This window comes from Anneissia japonica, unplaced genomic scaffold, assembly GCF_011630105.1.
Source record: "Anneissia japonica isolate Jap-2015-1 unplaced genomic scaffold, ASM1163010v1 scaffold284709_len978187_cov192, whole genome shotgun sequence".
Lineage (NCBI taxonomy): Eukaryota > Metazoa > Echinodermata > Crinoidea > Comatulida > Comatulidae > Anneissia > Anneissia japonica.
Window position 1 is genome coordinate 736842 of NW_022757342.1, and position 12313 is coordinate 749154.

Sequence of the window (12313 nt, forward strand, 5' to 3'; positions counted from 1 at the left end):
AAGGTCTATGCAGATTTTTGTATGATCGGCTCCCTCGCAATTCATAATCCCATTCATATTACTAGTGGCCCCCACCACTTTGAAAAACGTACCGCCGGCCCTGCATTAGGTCTAAGCCTACCTACAAACACATCCCAATGTGAAAAAAAAAATGTCGGCTAACTAGAAAATATTACACCACCTTCTGTCAACATTTATGAGATCTGAGCGCACGAGTTGATTGGTAGGTTATGGGTTTGTTTGAAAATCCACAAGCTTCGCTTACAACATGTTTTAATATCGGGAGCGAATACAGGTCTCTCCAATTAAAGACCATTTTTCGGACCGGGATTTCCATGGATTTTAGCAGCTTTTGTCTCTAATTAGAATAATAGAAATTTGTTAATGGGACCACAGAAAAGTGGTCTTTTAATTGGAAATGGTCTTTAGTTGGAGGGTTTTTAATTAGAGGGATACCTATTATAATCCAATTATTAACAATCAAGTATAATCGATGCATACGGAACTAAATATGACGTTTGCTAAATGCACGATTCTTCCACATCACGTACGAACGCATGTCCTAGACGCTCGAGATTCAGCAAGCGCGTATGTAAATTAGGGTAACGTTGTATATTATAACAACCAATCAAAGAATGGAATTCAAAATTAGTTAACAAATACAGCCCGATAAATACATTATGGAGAAATAAATTAAATGTATACCTCAATGCTTCAAGTTATTTTTAGTTCATTCACATTTCCTCTAAATGGAAGTGCCACTTTAATGCAAGACACGCCGTAGATAATATTACCATTACTTTAGTGGTTTAGCATCACGCCGTCTTCGACACATTATATTACAACCCGTAGGCCCTAAAAGCTATTTATACTGATAATGGACAAGTACTTCCGACAACCGTTGATTCGAAGTTATGGCCATATATATCAAACTCTAAATGGTATTGAATAGTCTCAAATACTATTCATTTTTGCCTTGCTTTTTATACTGGTTTGTATCACTTAGATATCTGCAGAGAGTTGATTTGAAACATCACGTTAGTCATTTTGCGGGATTTAATTCTCATCGGAGCAAAAGAAAGACAAGCCCGCGTTTAGAGTAAAGAGCAAAAGGCTGTATCTACTGTATGTATTAAATACAGCAATTTAAGATTGACTATTTAGAATAACTTGAAAATAAGCGTTTTTTTCGGAATGTAGCCTATTATTATTATTATTATTATTATTATTGGATTAAAAAAAAACACAAACATGCATTTGAAGTATGGGTCATTTATATGTGTATGCATTTAAGTTTCAGCAATTAAAGCCTGATTTAGAATAATTTGAAAATATTCTGCTCAGATCTATTCTTATCGATGTGGTAGCAAAGCACAAATACGCGCTTGAAAATATATTTTTGATACTCGAAAGGTCTGCTAGTTGAGGCCTACCTGTTAAAGTTTAAACAATGAACGGACGGAGGTATTGTTGTTAAAATGTATGCTCACTCCTTCCTTTGATGCAATAGCGAAGCATGCGAGTGAAGATGTAGGTTGGTGGGTTAAGTATGATTAGGCGTAACTGTATAAAGTTTGTTGTGTAGCTCGGTGTGTTTCATTTCATTTACTTTATTTTAACTTTATGACAATAACAATTTTTTATAGCGCACCACACAATATGCGTCAAGATATTGTTAATTATTTTATTGAGATATGCAAAAAGGGTAAAACATTACAACAATATACTACTGAGTTTTGTTTAAATATTTTGTTGTTTTACCCGTATATTAGTTTAAGTATTGTTTAAGTAGGCCTTATGTGTAAGTTATTTTCTATTGTTTTGCTTTCCTTTTTTTTACGCTCTGTTTCCCCGTCGCCCCCACCCCCAAGGGGAAAAGAGGGTATTGTAATTAGCTCCGTCTGTCTGCGTGTGTGTGGTTGTGTGTGTCTGTCTGTGGTGTGTTTGTCCTTCTGGAAGCATAACTCAAAAACAACTGGACCGATTAACCTCAAACATATTGACAATATTAGCCTACATGTGTCTCGGTCTTCCTCGAATTTGGTGCTCATCAGAAGTAAAATGTAGATTTTAGAACGTTATTTATATAGTTTTCAGTCGAAACTGACAGAGCCAATTCGAGCGGATCATTCGAATGAGTCATTTGGCTAGGCCAGGCTGACTTGAGCGGATCGACCGCGGACCGACTTGAGTGGACCGACCATGTGTCAAATTCTGGCTGTCGGACTGGGAGCAGCCCGGAAGGCATGTAAGCCTGGCTGATGGGCTTGCCACTTGAGGCCTATGCTTGGCCTCGTTTGGCGGATGGATTGGAGAAGTGTGATGCAGATTTTAGAATGTTTTTTTCATGTTTTCCGGCCGTATATCTCACAATCTGCTGCAATTAAAAAAAATAATTGTGAAGATTAATAATATATGAAAAAAGTATTCTATAAATGCACAAATAATAAAACTAACAAAATAATAATAATAAAAAAGGAGATTTGAACCCCATACATTCGATTAAATTTACACTTAATACACACCCTTAAAAAAGGGTATGGTTGTCTTCCATTGTACTAACCAATTGACTACCAGAGTCTTCTGAAAATCAGTCGAAACCAAGTGATGCTGGCAAGAAATTGAATCATTTCTATTATAGGCTTTAAATTTGTTTATCCTTGTGGGGTATGCACACCTTAAGTACAGTATGTAGGGTTAATGTAGGCGACAACAACATAGGACATTTCCAGGTTATGGGTGCCCCACAACCATAGCAGTGCATTAAACAAAAGCCAACGTCAGATTTCCTTTAGGATTTTATCTACACGATGGTCAAGCGATAGTAACACTTGGGATAACTATTTCCAAGTGTCTAGTGTGGCTGTGCATGTCGTTTGCATAATGAACATCAATAAGGGTGATAAAGAAGTGATGTGAGGTACCATTAGATTTAGAAGACTGGCGTGACCTTTAAAATACTCTCTAAAATGTCCAAACAGAGTTGAAATAATGAATTTCAACATAATGTTGTTTTTATCTAGGCCTATGAGGAGTCATTTATTTCCAAACAATGTTTATAGTTTTCTTATTTTTGCAGATGCTCAACTGTACTGATCGGAGACGGTGGAATGTAAACATCTTGTTTAGATGTTTTTGCAGGCGCCAATGTCATATGTAAGATTTTTTTTCCATTGACATTTAAATTGGTTACGAAAAATGCAGCAGCATCAATTACAATCAACATTTACATTTACAGTATTAGTTATTAACTAAAGCAAACATAAGATATGCTCCAGTGTCTTTGAACTAATCCATCATTGCTCTTTCATACACATTGAAACTAATTTATGTTCAAATATCAACATTTTGACCCATGAATTTTCATCTAAATTTTAATAAATCAAATTAATCACTTTTGTATTAATATATTTATCTTTTTCATCTTTATATTTTTCTATTTATTTACTCCTAATTATATATTTACTAATTTCTTCTTTCTTCTAAACTAATGAGGACTTCTAACCTAGTGGGCGATAGCCTGTAGCTAGTAATGCTGGCTTAACCTAAATATTTAATCGTGTACACAGCAGTTTTGAGCCTAAATCTAGATAAACTTAATTTTCCTTCAAGCACCTCTACTCTCAGATAACATTCCAATAATTCACGTTTCGTTTTTGATCACTTCAGTTATACTTTCAAATGTGTCGACCTTGTCAATATTTCAATTTCTGTATCGATGTGATGTAGTCATATTTGCTTAATATGGATTTATGCTGCTCGTGAGTGACGAGGACAGTAACCTTAGAAATTACACTAAAATTTCAGTTCCACTGGACATACAGTAAGACTAAACTCCGACGGCCCATTAACCCCACTTTGGTGTCATTGCCATTTTCCCTGCTCGTCGACCGTCATCGACTTCATGACTATGGCAATATACAATTTGAGAAACAATACGGTAATTAAGTCAAAGCAAGTCGGCATACCGACGTATGCCGACTTGCTTTGACTTAATTACCGTATATATACTGTCTCTTATACACATCTAGATGTGTATAAGAGACAGAATACAGGTCTCTCCAATTAAAGACCATTTTTCGGACCGGGATTTCCATGGATTTTAGCAGCTTTTGTCTCTAATTAGAATAATGGAATACGCAATTTCAACTGGAATTGGTAGGTTTAAAGAAAAAATAATAGTAACAATATTAATGATAATAATGATTTTATTATCATTATTATCATTATGGTAATAACAGTGATAATGATGATGATGATGATAATAATAATAATAATAATAATAATAATAATAATAATAACTAGACTTTCCCCATTGTTTTAACGAGAAATGAAATTGAAATTGCAACAAAAATAAATGTCGTTAAAAAGTATAAAGTAAAAAAAATCACGGAAAACTAATATAATTTTAATGAAGTGGAAAAAAAAACAACGAAAACCAACCTCACCGCGACGTTATTAGTGAGACTTGAACTATGGTTGCAATGGTAATAGCGAGGTATCATAACCATTGCGCGCTATGAGCCGACCTTGCATGTGGATCAGCATGTTCAGTTTATAGCGATTCAGGGACGAGAAGCAAAAATTGTTCATGCCTATCACGGTAGTTTTGAGTTTAACCTAGCTGTAACCGGTTTAAGCGCTTAGAAAACGCAAATTGTGTTTGAATAATTTAATCAATTGTCAAAAAAAAATTATATGATCCTCATATCCACACCAGGCTGCGGATCGTCACCAAGATTAGATAATTTCTTCATTTCACCATGAAAAACTATTCTGCAAAGTTTCATTTTTATCCATCTATAACTGGGACGTAAGCAATATGACCCTCAAATTTACACCCTAACCTGGATCGTCCCCTACACATAATAATACTAATAATAATAATATATTCCTTGTAACTTGGGTTAAACGTCTCCGAAAGTTTCATTCGGATGTGTTGACCCGTTTTTGAAATATTTGGTTGATTCAATAGCTTTGCCGTGTTGTATCATCAGTTATTTCCAAGCAGGTGATGAAAGAATGTCCTTAAGTAGGATAGTTCCAGTTAGTTTGAATATGCATATATTCCTAACCATACCTACACTAAGCATATTACACTGTATAAACTAAGTCAGATCACGAACTACCATAGCCTTATTAATTTTCATCAAGAAAGTCAAATTTAGTTTAGTGGAGACTGACGAAAGGGCTTCAAGTTTCTATGCGCCGAAAACAACAAAAGAATACTATTTGTACACTAAAAAAACAAGTTTTGTTTATATCTGTAAGAACACTCTTTTTACAGATTATATGAAACATTGCAGATTACTTATAAGCAATTGGCAAAACGTTAATGCCGGCTAATGGAATTAGGATTCTAAAGCCATTCTGTCCAAACAGCTGCCATGGAAATAAAACAAAAAAACAAGGTAAATTTCAAATAAGTTTTCATTTTGAATCATCTGTTTCCTTAGAAAACGCTACTTAAAGCCAATGAATAGTGGTTTATAAATCGATAGATTAATTTTAATCAAGTTCATAGGTAGCAAAGATCGTGACCTGACCACCACTCCTAGACCATCCATCATGAAACGATATCTGTCAAGATTTTATGATTGATATTACTCTCAGCAACTAGGCATACAACGTTTTTGCAAAACATATTCTACATAATTCCACCTATAAAATTACTAAAATGCTGTAGGTTAAATAATAAAACGAGCAAAGATAAGCACTGCAATAACATTCAGAAAATTGCTTTCGCCTAATGCCTCTCTATGTATTTATAAGAAAACATCTGTTAGTTGTTAGTTTCCTTATTCAGTATAATTATTTTCCGTTCCTAATTATTCAATTCAGTTGATGTATCTATTTCAATTTCCTCTTAATGTACCTTCAAGTTTGTTTTGTTTGATACATAAACATCTTAAGTATGATCATATCAGCAAACACAAAACGTTATTATAAAATTCCTGAACATTGTGAACTTCGAGGTTACGTTATGTTAGAAACACGTCGTTGCTGCAACGTTTGCAATCATGGTTCTACAAAAAAAAAAAAAAAGAAGATTATTTATTATTGAGGATTAGCTGACTCTAACTGAGTTACAGTTAAATATTTGCTCATAGGGTGTGCCTGGCCATGTTATCACGTATTTGTATGTTGAGATCAAATAAACCAATAAAATGAATTATAACTTTTAATTGTTAGCACTGTATAGGGATGGAAATGTTATGTAATCTTTGTGGTATTCAAAAATACTGCTGCAAATACTCAACTAATATTACTATACTACTACTGCTGCTGCTGCTGCTACTACTACTGCTATTGCTGCTACTGCAAATGCTGTTCCTACTGCTGCTACTACTACTACTACTACTACTGATAATGCTACAGCTACTGCCACTACTACTACTATTGGCTAAAACTCACTTATACTACTTTACACTATTACTTCTACCCAGCTATTTTGAAAAGTAATTGGAAGTTCCATACCAAAATGTCGAATCAAATATTTCTTCTTAAGTGTTTCAGATTAGTTGACACACATGACCTTTATACTAAAAGCTCCGTGTCTGTGAATATGTTTGAAGGACAGGTGTAGCATTCAATTAAAAGCGACTTCTTAATTGCAAATTTTAAAAATCACAACACGCTCTATACTCAATGTCTTTTTCGCAAAAAATGGCAGTGTAAACCAATTTAGAAAACTATGGAAAGTGGCTTTTAAAATGATACTGCAGCATTTTAAATATTGCGTCGGCAGCAAAACCTCTGATTTGAAGTTTTTGGTCATGGTCATATACCGTAATATAGTATGCAAAAGCAGGTATCAAGAAACCTTTAATTTTACTATATTCGTGTCGGGCACATAGACCTCGATTTGGGAGTAGGTCTGCCAAGTGAAAAAAAGAAAAAGAAGGAAAAGGAGAATAAAGAACAAAACAAAAGATACAAAAAGTTTACATAGATGGCAGTCAAGGTGCACACTTAAGTTACGGTTTTTAAATTAATTTTAACTGACTCAACAACTACTACAATTTTGGAGACTTTAGGAAAACCAGAACAGAAAGATTTTGATGAACGTGAGAGATGATCTGACATGTCTTGAACATGAATTAATCCTGCAAAGAACAGAGAGGACATTTAAAAGAGATATATGGGACATCATAAAAAACAATTGGAATGAAACCAGAGAGATTTATATTTATAAACTCATACTTATTGATTTTTCGATAGAGGTGATACCGGGCTAGTGCAGTAGGTCTACTAAAAGGATCTGGTGCCGTTTATTGTTAGGTCTTCAGTACTAGAGACTATCTAGACTAGACTCTTTCACCATGAAGTATATGCCTAAAACCCTCCTTTTCTTAAGAAACTATTGTATATAGTTCGAAACAGTACGAGGACATTTGAAACTTACGGTAAATAACATTCGTATCTATGATTGTTATTCTTTGTAAATAAACCAGAATTTTTACTTTAGACCAGACGTTTCTTCTGGTGGTCAGCCAGATATCATCTATGATTATACAGTACATTATTAATTTAGTTCAATAGTTGAGTGCTTTCTTCTTTTGGTAAATCGAGCTTTTATATATTTTACTTGATTGTGTTGATAATGATGATGACGGTGATGTTAATTGTGATGATGGTGATTAAGAAAATTGATGAAGACCTAATAATGGGGATATGTGTCAGTGACCAGTTAACCCATAATACGATGAAGATGTGGTTATAATTATTTGTTAAATGCAATCAATGTCAAATAAAGATTTTAATGCTTCTCTAACGAGAGGCCCTACATAAATCTGAAAATGCAATTAGGCTACTGATATACGGTATATACATAAAGTCTGAGTATATAGGCCCATGAATATAACTAAAAGAATATTATAAACAGTGCTCAATAGGAGCAAATCATATTTTAATTGTATTAGGTATAGCTCTTCCACAGAAAAAGTATACCTCCGATGAGACTCCAACAGGAACCTTTCAATCAACTGTCTCACTTTCGTCAGTGACCTTTCTCTCTCTTCATGATAAATAATGGTTAAGACTCAAATAGTATGTTTATGCGTTTAAGGTCTTGTCGTCGTCGCAAATCAAAAGCTCCATTAATTAAGCCTATTATTTATGAGATGGTCGTACAACTCAGTTTGAAGTGCAATTTCAGGTTTTTATCCTGATCCTGTTAAACTTGCACATACCTCGAATTTTCAATAAGCATCTTAGAGCACTATAGACTGATATTCGGATTCAGGAATGTGAACGATACACTTAACAAGGCAGATAAAGAATCAGAAAGAAACCTATATTTCAGCAAAGGCTTAAAAATTATAATACAGTATTCTAAAACAAGACGAACGTGATTTTTCGACTGTTGTTTGATAGTAACTAAGTATCTAGCATGAATAATAACAAGACAAAGGCAATTATCCTTCAAATATATAATACGTTAAATTCGCAGTCAAACACGAAATCAATTTGCGTACCAATAACATACGTGTTGTTCTAGCTAATCACAAATTCCTTCATATTCGCATTGTCGAATTCGAGAACGTATGTACTGTATTTCGATTTATATAGCGCTTTATACCGAAGTTCCAAAGCGCTAGAGGTGTGGACTAACTCGTAGGCCTACAACATCTTGCTCATCCCCTAAGGGTCTCTTCATGTCTGAACTACTAAACCGGTACCAGTTAACCCCCTACTCGTCTCAAAGATGTACTAAGTTCTTAAACTGTACATGAGCCAAACTGTGGACACCAGACCCTTGGTTAATAGTCCTTATTCGAGAAGACTTGTTCTACCAACAGAGCCAGGCGTCAATTTGAACTAGTGCTTATTATGGCTGTACGTTGCGGCGGTTGGACTCGCAAGAGGAAACTCTATCAGTAAAACAGCTGAATGGTCAATGGTCATTTATATAGCGCCTTCCACAGAAAACCGTCTCAAGGCGCTTTTGAAGCCACAACAAGCATAGACAAAAGAACGCGAAGGGGGCGGGGGGAGGAGTGCGCACCCCCGATTTTGAGATAGCGTCGCTATCACTGCCGTGTACACGCAGGTACCTCGGTGTCAGTTTGCTGGGCTCGGGTAGCTTCCACCAAGGATAAGCCTATGGCTCCCCTACCGTGCACTGCTAAGTAGGCGGCGCTACATTAAGTAAGGAGGTGCGACTTTTCAAGGGAAAAAAGACTTAACTACAGAACTACTTAACAACAGAAATTTAACTACAGAGATTAACTAATAGGCCCTAAATGAGAATTATTAACCATGAGAAAGTTAATAAGGATTGAAGAGAAAAGGCCTTCAAATTCTTTTTAAATACAAAAAATGAAGGTGCCTCACGAAGATAGCCGGTAATGAATTCCACAACTTTGGGGCAGCCCTGTCACCGTAGGTCTTGAGACGTGATGCGGGAACTGATAGTATAGGCGTGTCAGTGGTTGATCTAAGAGACCGAGAACATGTTGCAGAACGAGACTTCACTGTTCAAAAGTTGAACAATTGTGGAGCATTATGGTTGAGAGCCTTCATGTGAGGAGTAAAATATTGAATGAGATGCGCTTGTTTATCGGTAACCAATGAGGATAGATGCAATGTGCTCACGTCTATATGTTCCGGAGACGAGCCGGGCTGCTGTGTTAAGACATAACTGCAATCTTCTCAACCGACTAGCAGGAATACCACAGAGAACAGCATTACAGTAATCCAACCGAGATGTAATAAGAGCATGCACTAAATTTAAGAAGAGCGTCATTAGTCAGGAGCCTTTTAATGTGCCTGATGTTACGAAGGTGATACGTAACGGACTTGCGGATACGGTTTCCCATCAACATATTAGAGTAAAAAACAACTCCAATATTGCGAACTTCTGATGATGGAAGATCGCAATGCTATTGATTGATCGAAAGGTACTTGGAATGAATACAGTATATAGTCATGGCCGGCGGAGGGTGGGGGGGGGGGGGCAAAAAATATGTAATGTCTGGAGATTTTTGTATGATCGAAAATGCAAGAAAAGAAGTAGGGAAGAAGGAGGTGAAGGACGGGAAGAGAATGTTTATCCAGTATCCGACCGAGTTACATTTTCTCGCAATTGAAATTGGTGGATCTGGGGGAGGAGGTCATGCGTCCTGACCCCTCCCTTAGGCAACAAAAAAAAGGGGAAAAAGAAAAAGTTACAATAAGAAAATTAGTATTTTGAACAACATAAAAGTTATTAAAACACACTTCAAATGTGGTGAAAGCTTATTTCCCGCCATCTAGGAATAACATTTTCAAGGGGGAGAACCCCCGGACCACCCTTTCTTTTTGGGATTTATCGATTCATGGCAAAAAGAATACGCATGCAACTACTCATTTGTTTATGTATGTATACACACATAAAATAAAAAAATGAAAACAATTTACCTGACTGCTTTCAAGAGGGGAAAACCTTGAATTTTGAAGAACTTTGAAAGTCATTAAAATACATTTCAGAAGTCAGGAAAGCTCATTTCCCGCCATCTAGAAATCGAAATTTTCCCGGGGGAACACCGACCCCCCTTTTCTTTGGAGTTCATTGATTAATTGAATCATTTTCAAGAGAGGGGGGGGAAGGGGGGGGGGGGGGGGTGTGAGGGGAACCTTGAATTTTGAAGAAATTGAAAGTCATTAAAAGACACCTCAGAAGTCGGGAAAGCTCATTTCCTGCCACCTAGGAATCAACATTTTCCCGTAGAAGAACCACAGAACCACCCCACCCTCTTTCTTTTTGGGATTTATCGATTCATGGGAAAAAATACGTATGCAACTTACTCAATCTTTTTTTATGTATGTATACACACAATGCCTATTTACTGTAACAACAATGGGGAAAAATTATCTGACCGTTTTCAAGAGTGGAAAACCTTTAATTTTGAAGAACTTAAATTTAAGTCATTAAAAGATACTTCAGAGGTCGAGAAAGCTCATGGCCCACCATTTAGAAATTAATATTTTCCCGGAAGAACTCGAACCTCCCTTTCTTTGAGTTCATTGATTCATTATAATAATTTTCAAGAGGGGAAACCTTAAATTTTGAAGGAATTAAAAGTAATTATAAGACACCTCAGAAGTCGGGAAAGCTCATTTCCCGCCTTCTACGAATCAAAATTTTCCTGAGGGAGAACCCTCAGACCCCCCTTTCTTTTTGGGATTTATCGATTCATGGAAAAACAATCGCATGCAACTACTCAATTTTTTGTGTAGGCCTATGTATACACACATAAGGCCTATCTACTGTAATAACAATGGGAAAAATTTACCTGACCGTTTTGAAGAGGGGAAAACCTTTAATTTTGAATAACTTTTAAAGTCACTAAAAGGTACTTCAGAACTCGGGAAAGCTCATTTCCCACCATTTAGAAATCAACATTTTAAGTCGCTAAAAGATACTTCAGAAGTCGGGAAAGCTCATTTCCCACCATTTAGAAATCAACATTTTCCCAGGAAGAACCTGAATCTCCCTTTTCTCTTCAGGTTCATTGATTCATTATAATAATTTTCAAGAGGGGAAAACCTTGAATTTTGAAGAACTTAAAAGTAATTAAAAGACACTTCAGAAGTCGGGAAAAAGCTAATTTTCCGCCATCTAGGAATCAAAATTTTCCCTTTTCTTTGGAGCTTATCGATTCCATGAAAAAAGAATACGTATGCAACTACTCATTTTTTTAAACTCATTTCCCGCCTTCAAGGAATCAGAATTTTCCCGGACCCCACTTTCTTTTTGGGATTCTTCGATTTGGAAAATTCGTATGCAACTACTCATTTTTCTTTTTTATTTTATGTACCATGTATACACACATAATGCCTACCGTATTTACTGTATAACAATGAGGAAAAAAAATATCTGACCGTTTTCAAGAGGGGAAAACCTTGAATTTTGAAGAACTTAAAAGTAATTAAGACACCTCAGAAGTCGGGAAAAAGCTAATTTTCCGCCATCTAGGAATCAAAATTTTCCCGGGGGAGGACCCCCGAAACCCCCTTTTCTTTGGAGCTTATCAATTCCATGAAAAAAGAATTCGTATGCAACTACTTATTTTTGTAAATGTATGTATACACACATAACAGGCCTATTTACTGTAATGAGAAAGTTTACCTTACCGTTTCTGAGGGGAAACCTTGAATTTTGAAGAACAAAGTCATTAGACACCTAGCTCAAAAGTCGAGAAAGGTCATTTCCTGCCATCTAGAAATCAAAATTATCCCGGGGGAGGAATGTTAACCCCCACCACCTAGGTTTGATTCCAGATCTGCATGATTCATATTCCCATTCATCTTATAAGTGTGCCCCCCCCCC